Source organism: Hemiscyllium ocellatum, chromosome 29, assembly GCF_020745735.1.
Source record: "Hemiscyllium ocellatum isolate sHemOce1 chromosome 29, sHemOce1.pat.X.cur, whole genome shotgun sequence".
Taxonomy (NCBI): domain Eukaryota; kingdom Metazoa; phylum Chordata; class Chondrichthyes; order Orectolobiformes; family Hemiscylliidae; genus Hemiscyllium; species Hemiscyllium ocellatum.
This window is the reverse complement of record NC_083429.1, coordinates 20,931,547-20,949,122: the sequence shown is the minus strand read 5'-3', so window position 1 is coordinate 20,949,122 and position 17,576 is coordinate 20,931,547. Positions and strand designations below refer to the sequence as shown.

At 43.1% G+C, this 17,576-nt stretch overlaps 1 protein-coding gene across 1 annotated transcript in view; it reads right to left on the bottom strand.

The window, feature by feature from the left end:
• Positions 1-17,576, bottom strand: part of LOC132829509 (CMP-N-acetylneuraminate-beta-galactosamide-alpha-2,3-sialyltransferase 4-like) — a 213,870-nt gene that overhangs the window by 14,065 nt on the left and 182,229 nt on the right. The gene's annotated exons all lie outside the window — the stretch shown is intronic.

Sequence of the window (17,576 nt, the reverse complement as noted above, 5' to 3'; positions counted from 1 at the left end):
TGCAAAATTGAGGGGCATGGATAGGATAGAACATAGAACATAGAACATAGAAAAATACAGCGCAGTACAGGCCCTTCGGCCCTCGATGTTGCGCCGACCGAAGCCTACCTAACCTACACTAGCCCAATAACCTCCATATGCTTATCCAATGCCCGCTTAAATGACCATAAAGAGGGAGAGTCCACCACTGTTACTGGCAGGGCATTCCATGAACTCACAACCCGCTGAGTAAAGAATCTACCCCTAACATCTGTCCTATACCTACCACCCCTTAATTTAAAGCTGTGTCCCCTAGTAACAGCTGACTCCATTAGCGGAAAAAGGTTCTCACTGTCAACCCTATCTAAACCCCTAATCATCTTGTATACCTCTATCAAATCTCCCCTAAACTTTCTTTTCTCCAATGAGAACAGCCCCAAGTGCCTCAGCCTTTCCTCATACGATCTTCCTACCATGCCAGGCAACATCCTGGTAAACCTCCTCTGCACCCGTTCCAGTGCCTCCACATCCTTCCTATAGTATGGCGAACAAAACTGCACACAATACTCCAGATGAGGCCGCACCAGAGTCTTATACAACTGCAGCATGACCTCAGGACTCCGGAACTCAATTCCTCAATGAATAAAGCACAGTACGCCATATGCCTTCTTCACAGCACTATTTACCTGGGTGGCAACTTTCAGAGATCTGTGTACATGGACACCAAGATCCCTCTGCTCATCCACACTACCAAGTAGCCTACCATTAGCCCAGTAATCCATCTTCTTGTTACTTCTACCAAAGTGAATAACTTCACACTTAGCTACATTGAACTCCATTTGCCACCTTTCTGCCCAGCTCTGCAACTTATCTATATCCAGCTATAACCTGCCACATCCTTCTTCGCTGTCTACGACTCCACTGACTTTCGTATCATCCGCAAACTTGCTCACCCAGCCTTCAAGTCCCTCCTCCAGGTCATTTATAAAAATGACAAACAGCAATGGTCCCAAAACAGATCCTTGTGTAACACCGCTAGTAACTGCACTCCAAGATGAAGCTATACCATCAACTACTACCCTCTGTCTCCTTCCAGCCAGCCAATTCTTAATCCAAACCTCTAATGCACTCTCAATGCCATACCTCCGTAATTTTTGCAGTAGGGGGTACCTTACCATGGGGTACCTTATCGAACTCCTTGTTAAAATCCACATACACCACATCTACTGCTTTACCCTCGTCCACTTCCTTGGTCACCTTCTCAAAGAACTCAATAAGGTTTGTGAGGCACGACCTGCCCTTCACAAAACCATGCTGACTATCCTTGATCACATTATTCCTATCCAGATGTTCATAAATCCTATCCCTTACAATTCTCTCTAAGACTTTGCCCACAACAGAAGTGAGACTCACTGGCCTATAGTTACTAGGGCTATCCCTACTCCCCTTCTTGAACAAGGGGACCACATTCACCATTCTCCAGTCTTCTGGCACTATTCCTGTAGACAACGACGACATAAGAATGGCTCCGCTATCTCCTCCCTAGCTTCCCAGAGGATTCTAGGATAAATGCCATCAGGCCCAGGGGACTTATCTATTTTCACCCTTTCCAGTATTCCCCAGACCTCTTCCCTACATACCTCAAAGCCATCCATTCTAATCACTTGTGACTCAATATTCACATCAGCAACAATGTCCTGTTCCTGAGTGAATACTGATGAAAAGTATTGATTTAATGTCTCTCCAATCTCCTCCGCCTCCACGCACAACTTCCAACTACTATCCTTGACTGGACCGATACCTACCCTAGTCATCCTTTTATTCCCGACATACCTATAGAAAGCCTTTGGGTTTTCCCTAATGCTACCAACGAAGGACTTTTCATGTCCCCTTCTCGCTGCTCTTAGCTCTCTCTTTAGATCCTTCCTGGCTACCTTATAACTCTCAATCGCCCCAACTGAACCTTCATGCCTCATCTTTACATAGGCCGCCCTCTTCCTTTTCACAAGGGATTCCAATTCCTTATTAAACCACGGCTCCCTCACAAGACCCTTTCCTCCCTGCCTGACTGGTACATACTTATCAAGGACACCCAATAGCTGCTCCTTGAACAAGCTCCACATATCATTTGTGTCCTTCCCTTGAAGCCTATTTTTCCAATCCACGCATCCTAAGTCATGACTCACCGCATCATAATTTCCCTGCCCCCAACTATAACTCCTGCCCTGCAGTGCACACTTATCCCTCTCCATCACTAGAGTAAAAGTCACCGAGTTGTGGTTACTGTCCCTGAAGTGCTCACCTACCTCCAAGTCTAACACCGGGCCTGGTTCATTTCCTAGAACCAAATCCAGTATAAATAGACAAAATCTTTTCCCTGGGGTCGGGGAATCCAAAACGAGAGGGCATAGGTTTAGGGTGAGAGGGGAAAGATATAAAAGAGACCTAAGAGGCAACGTTTTCACGCAGAGGGTGGTATGTGTATGGAATGAACTGCCAGACGATGTGGTGGAGGCTGGTACAATTGCAACATTTAAGAGGCATTTGGATGGATATATGAATAGGAAGGGTTTGGAGGGATATGGGCCGGGTGCTGGCAGGTGGGACTAGATTGGATTGGGATATGGACGTCGGCATGGACGGGTTGGACCGAAGGGTCTGTTTCCATGCTGTACATCTCTAAGATTCTATAACTGAGATCTAAGCGCTTCCTCAATGATTTGTGGCCCAAACAAAATGGGCAGAATGGCATCTTTGTGTCATAAATATTATCTGTTTCTCTCTTTCATCAGCAACCTAACTAAACATTAGTTCAGTATTAGTCTGCTAATGGGGTATGGACTGCACAGCCTGCAAACAAATTCACCTTAAGTATTCAAGACAACAGTGAATGATTATTTGGATATTAATAATGCGCAGGGGTACTTGGTAAAAGCAGGACATCAGTAATGATTAATAAAGGAACTGTGGATGTTGGAAATCAGGAATGAAACAGAAATTGCTGGAGAAACTCAACAGCTCCAACAACATCTGTGGAGAGAAAGCAGAATTAATGTTTCAGGTCCAGTGAGCCTTCTTCAGAATAGATACAATGTGTACACCTCCTTCCCATAATGTGACCCAAATCAGGAATTATGCTCATTTGAAAAGCTAGAGCTGTCACAATTATTCGCTAATAGTTCTGTGATTTATATCTTATCACAAGGTTGCATAACACAGGTAAGTTCATGTGATGTTGCATCACTTCCTGTGATGAGATATAGTGTCTAAACTATAAGACATCATATAAGAATGCATGCTATTGCAAGTTATGGTGGTTTGTAACATTTAGCGAATCTCTACTCAAGCTTGACTTAACTGAGGTTTAGAAAATTAACATTTATTTTGAATAAACATTTATTTGTTGCATTTGTTTTTGTGGGCTAGTTAATTCATTTGGAACTTTTAGGGAAGTTGAAAGTTCATGGCTACATATAATGACAGGTTGGAATGTTCTATGTTTGGAGGTTCCTATGTTTTCCAGAGAATAGGAAACCATTGGAACAGGTTATAGGACTGCATGGTGAATATTGCTTCACTGTTTTGCCTTCTGTAGAGAGCTGGATCTGTATGTGATTTGGCATAGACAGGTTGGATAAACGACACAAGAATAAACACATATCATTGGAGTCTCTTGGACTCGTTTTGCTATTTAAAGAATTTTGAAGTATAATGATAATGGATATGACAATGAAATTGTGATGTTTTTCAAATGTAACAGTGACATCAGCAACACTTTTGTGACAAAAGGATGGAAAAGACTGTATTATTGTACTGAATGTACTTACAACAAGCAGGATAATGTAAAACCATGTATAGGAAATTCGACGTTTCGGGCATAAGCCCTTCATCAGGAATGATTCCTGATGAAGGGCTTATGCCCGAAACGTCGAATTTCCTATTCCTTGGATGCTGCCTAACCTGCTGTGCTTTAACCAGCAACACATTTTCAGCTGTGATCTCCAGCATCTGCAGACCTCATTTTTTACCCTAATGTAAAACCATGTAAAGAAAAGAGTTTGTAGCAACATTCCACAATGAGACAGCAATCACTTTGAGCTAAGGGGACATCCTTTAAGGCAACAAACTATTGGAAGATACAAGATGTGGGAGATTGGAAATGTTGTTTTTGCAGATGGGTGAGGGGGTGTAGTTGGGGGGGAGGGGAAGGGGAACATTATACAAATGGTCGCAGAATTCTTGTAGCATGTAGCATACTTAAGGCTAAGACTTTAATGAATATAGAGGGCCTTTTAAAGAAAATAGTTTTAAACTAGAAAATAACTTTAAAGTGTGTAGTTGACCACAAAAAGAAGCAGCAGGGGCATTTCACAATAAAGCTTATTGTATGATAAGAGAAACTGGATAAAAAGAACAAGCTGTAACAAACAAGGAACAAAGAATGCAGACATACAAGGAGAGCAGGATGGCCAGATAAGAAAATAATTAGAAAGAAAAACAAGTGAGGTAATTGGCTTATGATAGGATGGGAAAAGGGAGGCATGGTTCCACAACTTGTAAATGAATAAGATGCTTACATACTCTGTTTTCGCCCGCATTTCTGCTTGATTACAGAAGGGTCCCAGTGCTTGCAAGCCTGTAATAATTGGTTCTTGTTTCCAAGGCTTTGCCTCAGGCTGATTGATTTGTGAGTGAGCTCTGTTTCTCACAAAGAGTAGCCATTTCTCTAATCTGCAGAATAGAATGCTAAACCACAAGGCTGGTGGCAAAGATAATTTTTAATCAATCTTTGTGGTTGAAAAAGATAATTTTTAATCAATTTTTTTTCTACCTATGCTATGTTTTCACTTGTTGTTTGTCTCTCCCAGGCCAGATCTTGAGTTAGGCCACATTTGGGAAACTGTACAGTTCTGGTCACCACACTACCAGAAGGATGCAGAGATTTTGGAAAGGGTACAAATTTGCCTGATTTGGAGGGTACTAGCTATGACAAGAGATTGGGCAGACTCGGTTCATTTTCACTTGAAAGTCAAATGCTGAGGGATGACCTGATAGACATTTATAAAATTGAGAGGCATGGATAGAATGGATAGTCAGAGTTTGTTTCTCCCCAAGGGTAGAAATGTCAATTACTTGTTTTAAGACAAAAGGGGGAAAATTTAAAGTAGTTGTGAGGGGCAGGTTTTTTATATGGAGGATAGAAAGTGCCTGGAATGCACTGCTAGGGCAGGTGTTGGACGTGGAAACAATAACAAGGTTTAAGAGGCAGTTTGACAGATATATGAATAAGGAGAGAATAGAGTAATAATATGGGCAACATAAAGGCAAACGATTTTTGGTTTAGAAAGGCACCATGTCTCAATGCAGTCTGATGGGCCAACAGGCCTGTTACTGGGCTGTACTATTCTTTGTTGTAGGCTGATGGAAGGTGTTGGCTAGCAAGAATTCAAGCTTATTTTTTAAACATAAGACTGCAATGAATCAGCATTTTCTGCTTAATTATGCAATAAAGACTAAACTGTGAATGAACTCTTGGCCTGGATACTGAGTACTCCTGGCTGTAACATGTTCAGCACAGTCAAGGAAAAAATGAGGGGGAGTGCTTGTGATGATTAAGCAGTGCTAGGGAGAAAGGATGTTTTGGAGGGCTGAAGGTCAAAGTTAGTGGTTAGAGGTAAGAAACAATTGAGGTGTCATAATATTACTGTTGTAGTTCATTGCAGGAATGAAATAGAAGGGCAAATTTACAAGGAAGTTATAGTGTAGCCTGAAGTAGCAATCACGGGTGTTACAATTATCATAATAAAGACTGGGTTAGTGATAGTGGAAGGGTCAGAGATAAACTTTCTGAGATGTGTTCAAGTGAACTCAGCATATTTATGTTTATAAATCAGGGAGCCCTGGCTGATAGCTATAAATAGGAGATTCACAGAATCTCCTCATTTGAGTGATTGGCTCTGAGCTGATTGGGCAAAGGCACATATAAATGAAGGGTGGCTTGGTGATGAGATATTGGCATCTATCCAGTTATTTCAGTGGCAACAAAAGAAAAATAGGATACTACTGAAGAAAATTTGCTTGCAACAGTCATCTTTGAGTTGAAGAAGCATTTCTGCCATCATTCCATTATTTGGGAAGCGTGACTCATTCTATCCTGTTGAAATCTGGCCGCAGTATGTGGAAAAAACTAATTTTTCTGGGCAAATGACATTGGTGCATGTGAAAAATGAGTAATCCTGACTGCTTGCGCACCTATAGCATTTTCGGTTATTAGGAGCCTAACTCCCCCTGAGGCACCAGATACTAAAGCCTTTCAAGAATTGATGGACTTAGTTAAGGAATATTATGACCCAAGCCTCTTCTAATTCTAAGATGCTATCAGTTTTATTTGGCCATTCAGAAACATTTTAATGAGATGGGATTTTAATGGGATTTTAATGAGATTAAGATGATTGGCAGAGGCATGTGATTTTATGTTAACTCTGAATGAGATGCTGAGAGACAATCAGGAATGTGGGATTAATGACATAACCACGTAAAACTGCTTACTAGCCGAAGTCCAACTGGACTTCAAACAGGCATTACAACTGGCTTTGTCATGAGCAAATGCAGCAGAGGAGCATGGAAGGCACGGGATATCCCAATGGAAGTGGACACCCTCACCTGTCCAACTGAGCTTGGGGAACACCATTTGAGTGTAGACAATCGCAGGGCATATCCCGAGCAGAGGGACCTTGGGGCAGCCCACAGTAAAATCATAAAACAAAACCAAGTCTCAGCCATTGTAATTGCTACTAGGAAATGGAATCGAGATGGCAAAACAGTCTTACGAGGCCTGCTTCAAGTAAGAGAACAAATTCAGGAGAGTGCACACACTGGAAAGTTCATCTACATGAACCAATCAAAATAAATGTCTAGTTAAATGGCCACCTGGTTCTCACGGAGGTCAATAGATTACTTACAGTGTGGAAACAGGCCCTTTGGCCCAACAAGTCCACACCGACGTGCAACCCGCCCAGACCCATTCCCCAATATTTACCCCTTCACCTAATACTACGGGCAATTTATCCTGGCCAATTCACCTAACCTGCACATTTTTTGGACTGTGGGAGGAAACCGGAGCAAACCCACGCAGACACGGGGTGAATGTGCAAACTCCACACAGTCAGTCGCCTGAGGCAGGAATTGAACCTGCGTCTATGGTGCTGTGAGGCAACAGTGCTAACCACTGAGCCACCGTGCCATCCACAGGTGCAGTTGGATCAGTAATTACATTTCAAAGGCGTGGATTCAAAATGTACTGAGCTTTTATGACTAATATATTGGCAATTTCAACATCTATTAACTTCAATATCCTGGTCCCCTTAGCTATCTTCAACATTACTGCACAGAAGAAGAATCTACTGTTCTGAAAGGTTACACATAAAGATTAGTCAAAAGCTAGAGAGGATCTTTCAGTCCCTCCAGCCACATGAACGGCTGCTTTGTGCCTCAAATTCATATCCTTACCTTTTCTGTTCAATTGTTCAAGTTGAGTTAAGAATAGCACACATGCAAAGATTTGGGGATGGGTATTCATGGTGTTTGGGAGATATCTTGCCAATGTGAAGATGATGATGGGACTCAACTGCAGGCTTCAGCACCAATTTCCTGGCACCGGAACTTTTCCCAATGCAGATTAAGGTTGCAGGCTGGTACCACCATGTAGCTGGCAGCCCTGACCTGTCCCCTCCATTGCAAGGATGAGCAATGTCCTAGCCACATTCAATTTTCATTAAGCTGTGAATCATAATGAAAACAGAGAGCATGGGGAAACTCAGCAGAACTGAGAACAAGTGAAAATGTGATGTATTTGATTTTGCTGTAAAGAGGGGAGGGGCACGTGAAACACCAGGATATATGAGGGGAAGGTTAGAGGGTGAAGCAGATTGCCAATCAGAGGTGTCATGGAATATAAGGTAAAGCACGTGGTAATACTTGGACAGGAGACACAAAATATTGGGGTCTGGAGTAGAGGTTAATCACGGAATAAATGTCAATGTTGACTGAAGACAAAAATGTAAATACAAAGTACAGAAATAGGGCGTTGGGTTGGGTTATACTATCAAAGCTGCAGGCAGAATCCGTGGTCTGAAGTTATTGAACTTAATGAAGAATCCAGAAGGCTGTGAAGTGTCTAAACGAAAAACAAGGTGCTGTTCCTCCAGTTTGCGTTGGGCTTCACACTGCAGCATGCCGAGAACAGAAAAGTTAGCATGAGAGAACGATTGACATTGCAAGTAATTGAAAGTTTGGAGTCATGGTTGTAGACTGAGCACCGTGTTCCATCAACCATTGGGCCAGTTTGCATTTGGTCTTAACAGTGTAGAGGTGGCAGCATTGTGAGTGGTGTATATAGTAAACCAGGTTGAGAAATGTACAAGTAAACAGTTGCTTCACCTACAAGGATTGCTTGGGACTTAGAACAGTGAGGAAGGAGGAGGTAAAAGCCCAAGTCTTACACATCCTATGACTGCATGGGAAGGTTCCGCAGAAGGAGGTTGAGGCTTTTGAGAGTAATGGACGAGTGGACCATGTCTCATTGAGGGAATGGTCCCTGCAGAAGTCTGACAGGGCCCAGGAGGCGAAGATTTGTTTGGTGGCGAGTTCATGGCAGAAATTAGATAGGGGGGAGTGTGACCGCCTTTTTCCTGGGATGGTGATGGCTAGCAAGAGGGGAAATAGCTTTAAATTGAGGGGTATCAATATAGGACAGATGCCAGAGGTAGTTTCTTTACTCAGAGAGCAGTAAGGGCATGGAATGCCCTGCCTGCAACTGTATTGGACTCGTCAACTTCAATGGTCATTGAAAAAAACATACGGATGATAATGGAATAGTATAGTATAGATGGGCTTTAGATTGGTTTCACAGGTCAGCGCAACATCGAAGGCCAAAGGGCCTGGACTGTGCTGTAATGTTCTTGTTAAATGGAGGTGAATGATCCTTGGAATAGGGAGGCTTTGCGTGGAAAGTGACGGCAGGTTAGGAGAAGAGAAAGGAAGACATGTTGGAGATACCATTGTAGATAGTGGACTTGTACTCAGAAATGCAGAGCCTTGCTTCCCTAATAATGCTTCTTTCTTTGTGCAGAACTGTCAGACAGGAAACTCTTGGCCTGCTTTCGTAGCAGCCAGCTGTTGTACTCTGAAATGCACTTCAGCCAATTTGACAACTTCTGTCAAAGGGGGAGTATATAAGGTAAACATGATATTAAGGTGCTGGAGGTTAGGCTGCCAGAAGGGTAGAAAGCAAGGGTGCCAGGTAAGCAGGTGACAGGTAGGTAGGATGCCAGGTAAGTAGAATTCCAGCTGGGATGGGTGTAGGGCGCTAAGTTGGTATGATGCTGTGGGAAGGGGCGAGGGTGTCAAGTTGACAGGGTGCCAGAATGTAAGAGGGGGTTAAGGTAAGAATTTTGCTAAGTATTGGTAGTTTGGAGAAATTGGGTCCAGTGGGACTGAGGAAAGTGGACAAAGGGTTCAAGTGGTTTGATCCAAGAGCAGGGCAAGGGTGGTTTGGGTCTTGTGGGGGCAGTTTCCAGTCCGATCTGATGGTGGGGGGCAGGTTAGGTTGGTGCACATGTGGTTCACGTCCAGTGGCAAGGAATCGTTTGGAGGTCAGATCAGGTCTGGGAGGGGGAATTGGGGAGAATCAGCTCCTGTGACAACAGAGGAAAGATCACGGTGGATCCTGGGGGTAGGGATGGTCCACTGATGTGGGAGGAAAGTGTTTGACCCTCGAGTGACGAGTATCAGTTCCACCAGAACAATGTCAGGTCCTGAGATAGGGTCGGGATCCCTAAGGAGAAAGAGTAGTCCCAGGTCCCAACCAGGATTATTGGATCCTGAGCCATGATTATCAGGTCATGGGGTGTCAGGTCAGCGTCTGGGGGATATGAGGGGTTTGGGGAAGGTGTAGTTGGGGGTGTGTGTGTGGTAAGTATGAATTCTGTTTAGCAGTAATTCAAGAGTAACATATTTAACAGTTTAATGTTTCCTGATTGACTTTCAATTAGTTAATTTTGTTACAGCCATCTGACGTCTCTGATTTTATGGAGATTTTCTGAAGGTTTCAGGTGTAAAAGTATTGCCGAGCAGAAAATTCAATTCCCTGGGCAATTCCCTCAGAGTGTGTGATGATGGGTATTCTGCAGAATCCCTGTGCAAAATCCTATTCACACTGGAATATCGAGTATCTGGCCAATTGAAAAACAGCCCCAATGTTTTGAATCCAATATCACACTTAAAACATAGAACATAGGACATAGAACAGTACAGCACAGAACAGGCCCTTCAGCCAACGATGTTGTGCCGACCACTGATCCTCATGTATGCACCCTCAAAGGTCTGTGGCCATATGCATGTCCAGGAGTCTCTTCAATGTCCCCAATGACCCTGCCTCCCCTGTTGCTGCTGGCAACGCATTCCATGCTCTCACAACTCTTTGTGTAAAGAACCCGCCTCTGACATCCCCTCTATACTTTCCTCCAACCAGCTTAAAACTATGACCCCTCGTGTTAGTCATTTCTGCCCTGGGAAATAGTCTCTGGCTATCGACTCTATCTATGCTTCTCATTATCTTGTATACCTCAATTAGTTCCCCTCTTTTCCTCCTTTTCTCCAAAAAAAGTCCGAGCTCAGTCAACCTCTTCTTATAAGATAAGCCCTCCAGTCCAGGCAGCATCCTGGTAAACCTCCTCTGAATCCTCTCCAAAGCATCCACATCTTTCTTATAATAGGGCGACCAGAACTGGACACAGTATTCCAAGTGCAGTCTAACCAAAGTTTTATAGAGCTGCAACAAGATCTCACGACTCTTAAACTCAATCACCCTGTTAATGAAAGCCAAAACACCATACGCTTTCTTAACAACCCTGTCCACTTGGGTGGCCATTTTAAGGAATCTATGTACTTGCACACCAAGATCCCTCTGTTCCTCCACACTGCCAAGAATCCTACCCTTAATCCTGCACTCAGCTTTCAAATTCGACCTTCCAAAATGCATAACCTCACATTTATCCAGGTTGAACTCCATCTGCCATCTCTCAGCCCATCTCTGCATCCTGTCAATGTCCCGCTGCAGCCTACAACAGCCCTCTATACTGTCAACAACACCTCCAACCTTTGTGTCATCTGCAAACTTACTGACCCATCCTTCAATCCCCTCATCCAAGTCATTAATAAAAATTACAAACAATAGAGGCCCAAGGACAGAGCCCTGTGGAACACCACTCACCACAGACTTCCAGGCAGAATATTTTCCTACTACTACCACTCACTGTCTTCTGTTGGCCAGCCAATTCTGTATCCAGACAGCTATGTTCCCCTGAATCCCATTCCTCCTGACCTTCTGAATGAGCCTACCATGGGGAACCTTATCAAATGCCTTGCTGAAGTCCATATACACCACATCCACAGCTTGACCCTCATCAACTTTTCTAGTCACATCCTCAAAGAACTCGATAAGGTTTGTGAGGCATGACCTGCCCCTCACAAAGCCGTGTTGACTGCATTTAATCAAGCCATGCTCTTCCAGATGGTCATAAATCCTATCCCTCAGAATCCTTTTTAATACCTTGCAGACGACAGACATGAGACTTACTGGTCTGTAATTGCCGGGGATTTCCCTATTTCCTTGTTTGAAGAGAGGAATTACATTTGCCTCTCTCCAGTTCTCAGGTTCAACTCTAGTGGAGAGCGAGGATGCAAAGATCTTCGCAAGTGGCGAAGCAATTACATTTCTCATTTCCCAAAGCAGCCGAGGACAAATCTGATCTGAGCCTGGCGACTTGTCAATCTTAATGTTTGACAAAGTTTTCAGCACATCAGCTTCCTCTATCTCTATCCATTCCAGCATGCACACCTGCTCTTCAAAGGTTTCATTCACTACAAAGTTTATTTCTTTCATAAAGACAGAAGCAAAAAACTCATTTAGGGCTTCCCCTATCTCCTCAGATTCCACACACAAATTCCCTATGCTATCCCTGATAGGCACTACTCTTTCTTTGACCATTCTCTTATTCCTCACATAAGTGTAAAATGCCTTTGTGTTCTCCCTAATCCGTTCTGCCAAGCCTTTCTCGTGTCCCCTCCTGGCTCTCCTCAGACCATTTTTAAGCTCCTTCTTTGCCTGCCTGTAATCCTGTAGAGCTGAGCTTGACCCTAGCTTCCTCCACCTTACGTAAGTTACCTTCCTTTTGACGAGAAGCTCCACCACTCTCGTCATCCAAGGTTCCTTTATCTTACCACTTCTTGCCTGTCTCAGAGGGACATATTTATTCATCACTTGCAACAACTGTTTCTTAAACAGTCTCCACATGTCTATAGTGCCTTTACCATGGAATAATTGCTCCCAATCCATGCTTCCTAACTCATGTCTAATCGCATCATAGTTTCCTCTTCCTCAATTAAATATCCTCCCATTTTGCCTAATCCTCTCCTTCTCCATAGCTATGTAGAATGTGAGGCAGTTGTGGTCATTATCACCAAAACGCTCTCCCACCACAAGATCTGATACCTGCCCTGGCTCGTTTCCGAGCACTAAGTCTAGAATGGCTTCTCCCCTCGTCGGCCTGTCAACGTACTGAGTTAGGAAACCCTCCTGAACACACCTTACAAAAACAGCTCCATTCAAATCTTCTGCTCGAAGGAGGTTCCAATCAATATTGGGAAAATTAAAGTCACCCATTACAACAACCCTACTACGTCCACACTTTTCCAAAAACTGCCGACCTATGCTTTCTTCCATCTCCCTGCTGCTATTGGGGGGCCTGTAGTAAACCCCTAATGAGGTGACTGCTCCCTTGCTGTTCCTAATTTCCACCCATACTGACTCGGTAGGCAGATCCTCCTCGACAATGGGAGCTTCTGTAGCTGTGATACCCTTCTGATTAGTAGTGCTCCACTCTCTCCTCTTTTTCTCCCTTCCCTATTCTTTTTAAATGCTCTAAACCCTGGAACATCCAGCAACCATTCCTGCCCCTGAGAAACCCATGTCTCTGTTATGGCCACAACATCATAGCACCAGGTACTGATCCATGCTCTAAGTTCATCACTTTTGTTCCTGATACTCCTTGCTTTAAAGCAAACACACTTTAACTGATCCCTTGGTTCCTTCCCTGGAAAATCCTTCCCACTAGCTGGTCTACCTCTTGCTATTGTCTCATCTGCATCAACTCTCACCTCCTGTACACAGTTCAGGTTCCTACCCCCACCTCCACCCCCCCAACCCCCCCCCCCAGCCATACTAGTTTAAACCCTCTTGAACTACTAGAGCAAACCTCCCACCCAGGACATTGGTCCCCTTCCAGTTCAAATGCAACCCATCCTTCTTGTACAGGTCCCATCTTCCCCAGAAGGCATCCCAATCATTACATCCCAATCATCTGAAGCCCTCCTTCCTACACCAGCTGCGCAGCTACGTATTAAGCCGCGCCCTTTTTCAGGACTATTTTATGGAAAGGTCATATCAGATTTAAAACATTACCCTTTCTCTTCCACAAATGCTGCTATTAGTTCTGAATGAATTCCTGCTTAGCAGGATACTTGGTGGTGCAATATTTGTATATTTCGTAACACATACCAGTTGCCTAGTCTTTCTCAATCGATTATGTGAGTCAGAAGGTCATGAACTCAAGCCTCATCCTACAACTTCAGTATAGAGCCTGGATTTGCTGAACAATGGAGAAGGAGTGCTGACCTCCACTTGAGATTTACACTGAGCAACTGGGATTGCTTGTGCCTGGATTTTGGGAACTCTGTCTGCCCTTAACTCTACAAAGTCACGAGCTAATCACAGAAGGTTGTTGAGGGAGTCAGAGCACACAGTGTGAACAGTCACAGGTCTTTTCTGAGTTCATGGTTTGTGTTACATTTGTTCACTTAAAAACTAGATTAACGTTTTGATCAATCTCAAAAGCATGGCTGACTGACAGGCTACAGAGAGAAGTGGTGAATGGACGTGTTTCAGACCAGAGGAAATTTTATCGTTGAATTCACCAGCAGTCAGTTCTTTACTTCCTACATCTTAATGACCAAGGCTTTGGTGCACAATTGCAAAAGCTGCTGACAATTCAAAGTCTGAAAGTGGTGCAAGTGCAGAGGGAATTGGCGAAAAGGTACACAACCATCTGAAGATGGTAGGAAAAGTTGAGAGAATAATTCATAAAGTATTCAAGACCCAAAGCTTTTTCAACAGAGTTATAAAATATAAAAACAATGAAGTTGTGATAAACCTATATGAAACACTAGTTTGGACTCAACTGAATATTGTATCCAGTTCTGGGCACAGTCTTCCCGCAGTATGTGGGTGTACAGTTAGTTGTGCTGTCACACAGTAGTTCTGTTCTGATGCAACACACTGTTATAAGAACATTGCGTACTAGCAGCACTATTTAAACTAATGGGGCCAGAATCACGCGATAGCCAATACATGCTTTACAATTTCACGCTTCAGGAACATTGACCCTAATTCTTCAATCACATTATAGTGAATCTGCATTAGCGAAATGCGTGGTAGAGTAGAATGACCCATACAAACAAGGAGAAGTAGTCCAGTCAACCACTCAAACCTGCTCCACCATTCAATAAAACTATGGCTGATCTAACTGTAACCTTAAATCTGGATTTCACCAACTCCTGATAATCCTTCACCCTCTTGCAAAACACAAGTCTATCCACCTCTGTCTTAAAAATAGGCAGCATGGTGGCTCAGTGGTTAGCACTGCTGCCTTACAGCACCAGGAACCCTGGTTTGATTCCAGCCTCAGGCAACTGTTGGTGTGGAGTTTGCACATTCTCCCAGTGTCTGCATGTGTTTCCAGATGCTCCAGTTTCCTCCCACAATCCAAAGACGTGCAGGTTTGGTGAACTGGCCATGTTAAATTATCCTTAGTGTTCAGGAATGTGTAGATTTGGGGCATTAGTCAGGGGCAAAAAGAGGAGAGGAGGGTAGGGTCTGGGTCAGTTGCTCTTTGGAGGGTCAGTATGGATTTATTGGACCAAAGGGCCTGTTTCCACACTGTAGGGATTCTATGAAATAAGCCTGATGGGCTTTAATCTTGTTTTGTGTGACTTCTGACTTTGTCCACGCCAGTCCAACACTGACACCTCTACATCATTACAGATACTCGAAGACTGTCCTTCTACCATGCTTTCAGAAAGAGAGTTCAAAAGAATCATAATCCTCTGAGAGAAAAAAACCTTTGGCTTGTCTCTGTTTTAAACAGGTGACCCACAATTTTCAAACACTGACCCTTACATACACCCACAAGAGCAAACACCATCCCCATATTTACTCTGTTAAACTCCAGCAGATATAAGCATATTGACAAGACAACTTGCTCATTCAAGATATTAGTCTGGTAAAAGTCTCTGAACAGCTTTCAATGCATTTACGTCTTTTATTAAATAAAAAACAAATACTGTACAAACTATCCCCAGACAGGAGGCATTAGATAAAAGACTCCGAAAAAAAAATCACAATTATGGTTCCAGAGATGAAGACTTCCAGTTGCTTACATGGCATTCAAACTGGGTCATTATTTAAAGGGGGTAAATTGGAACAACTGTGTGGAAAAGACAGGCTGATGGGACTTGTGATGAAAATCATTTCGTATACAATTTGTACCATGTAAGAAAGCAGCCTGTGAAAATGGGGAGCAGTGATTTTAGGGCACAAAGAGTTCCAGGAGGTGGCTGAATTTGACTAATTCAAAATATTAAGCATGCTCAATACCACCAACGAACAATGACATGACATGTTACAAAATTTTCAACAGGCCAATCAGAACAGTTCAAGGCTTAAAGACAGTCAATTTCGTCATTTGAATGCAAGGTAGAGGTTGCTGCTTTGACCCTCTCATCAATCACAATCTTTGGAGCAGGTCAGAGAGGCTCAGGCCTTTAATGCTGTAAGAGGATCTGAGTTATTAGGACGTGGGAGAACTCCAGGGAGTCAGGATGTGCAGCTGAGCATTGGAGTTAGGTGCCAGGAACATCCTTGGAAGCTTTGGAGGCTTGACAGAGACTAGATAGCATTATTAGTTCAGTGCAGCTGTGATTGAGAGTGAATGAAGGCCAAAAGCAATATTGGTGCTACTGAACCAGGCCAGAGCTTGGAGAAACAGAGATACGGTACCAGTGAAACTATCTTTCTGCAGACGAACTGATCTTGTGCCAATGAGTAATCATTCAAGTGCAGTTTCCAGAACAAAGGGGAGTGCAATCCTAATTGGGAGAGTAAACTCCCAGAATGTGAGCTCTTATTGAAATAGTCTTTGATGAAACATTTGAAACATATTTGAAGTTAGGTCTTTGGGAGAGAAGAAATTGGAATTCCTTATAAAGTTTGATGAGACTTGATGACCCACAGTATGACCAACGTTTGGAGTGGGAGGTTACTGGGAATCCATAGGATCTGTTGTTTGATGTATGCTGTGGGGTACTGGAATACAGTTTGTCAGTTACTTAGCTTTTTTCTCAGGTTACTTCTGGATGCTAGAGTATAGATTTTTGCGATGTTGTAGATTGTTTTAATTTTTTAACATGATATTATAAATTATTGTTGATTGGTCAAAAATGTAAGATATTGTGACTTCATTCTTTTAATAAGTACCTGGAATTTCAAATACTTTGTATATTAAAAAAACTGCTTTCCAGAATTCCTATCGGAAAGATGTTGTGAAACTTGAAAGGGTTCAGAAAAGATTTACAAGGATGTTGCCAGGGTTGGAGGATTTGAGCTAAACGGAGAGGTTGAATAGGCTGGGGCTGTTTTCCCAGGAGCGTCGGAGGCTGAGGGGTGACCTTATAGAGGTTTATAAAATCATGAGGGACATGGATAGGATAAATAGATAAAGTCTCTTCCCTGGGGTGAGGTCCAGAACTAGAGGGCATAGGTTTAGGGTGAGAGGGGAAAGATATAAAGGAGACTTAAGGGGCAACTTTTTCATGCAGAGGGTGGTACATGTATGGAATGAGCTGCCAGAGAAAGTAGTACAGGCTAATACAATTGGAACATTTAAAAGGCATCTGGGTGGGTATATGAATAGGAAGGGTTTGGAGGTATATGGGCGGGTACTGACAGGTGAGACTAGATTGGGGTGGGATATCTGGTCAGCATGGACAAGTTGGACTGAATGGTATGTTTCTGTACTGTACATCTCTATGACTTTATTATTGATACAGGCCATCAGGCCAATTATGTCTCCATTGGCTATATCAATGATGATCATGATTTGGTGCCATTCTCCTACCTTTTCCCCATAATCCCATACACTCTTTGTCCAATCCCCTCTGGGATGCCTCAATTAAACAGTTTATGCCACACTTCCAAGCAGGGCATTCCTGAACCAAGAGACTCAGTGAGTGAATAAGTTTCTTCTCACATCAAATTTACTTCTTTTGCAAATCACTTTAAATCTATACCCTCTTATTCTGGATCTATTTAAAATAGGATCACTTTCTCCTTATTTACTCAGTGCAGACTCTTAAGATTTAATAAAAGATGGATGAAAAATCCACAATCTTTCTTGAGTCTTTACACTTCCTTAATTGTGCCT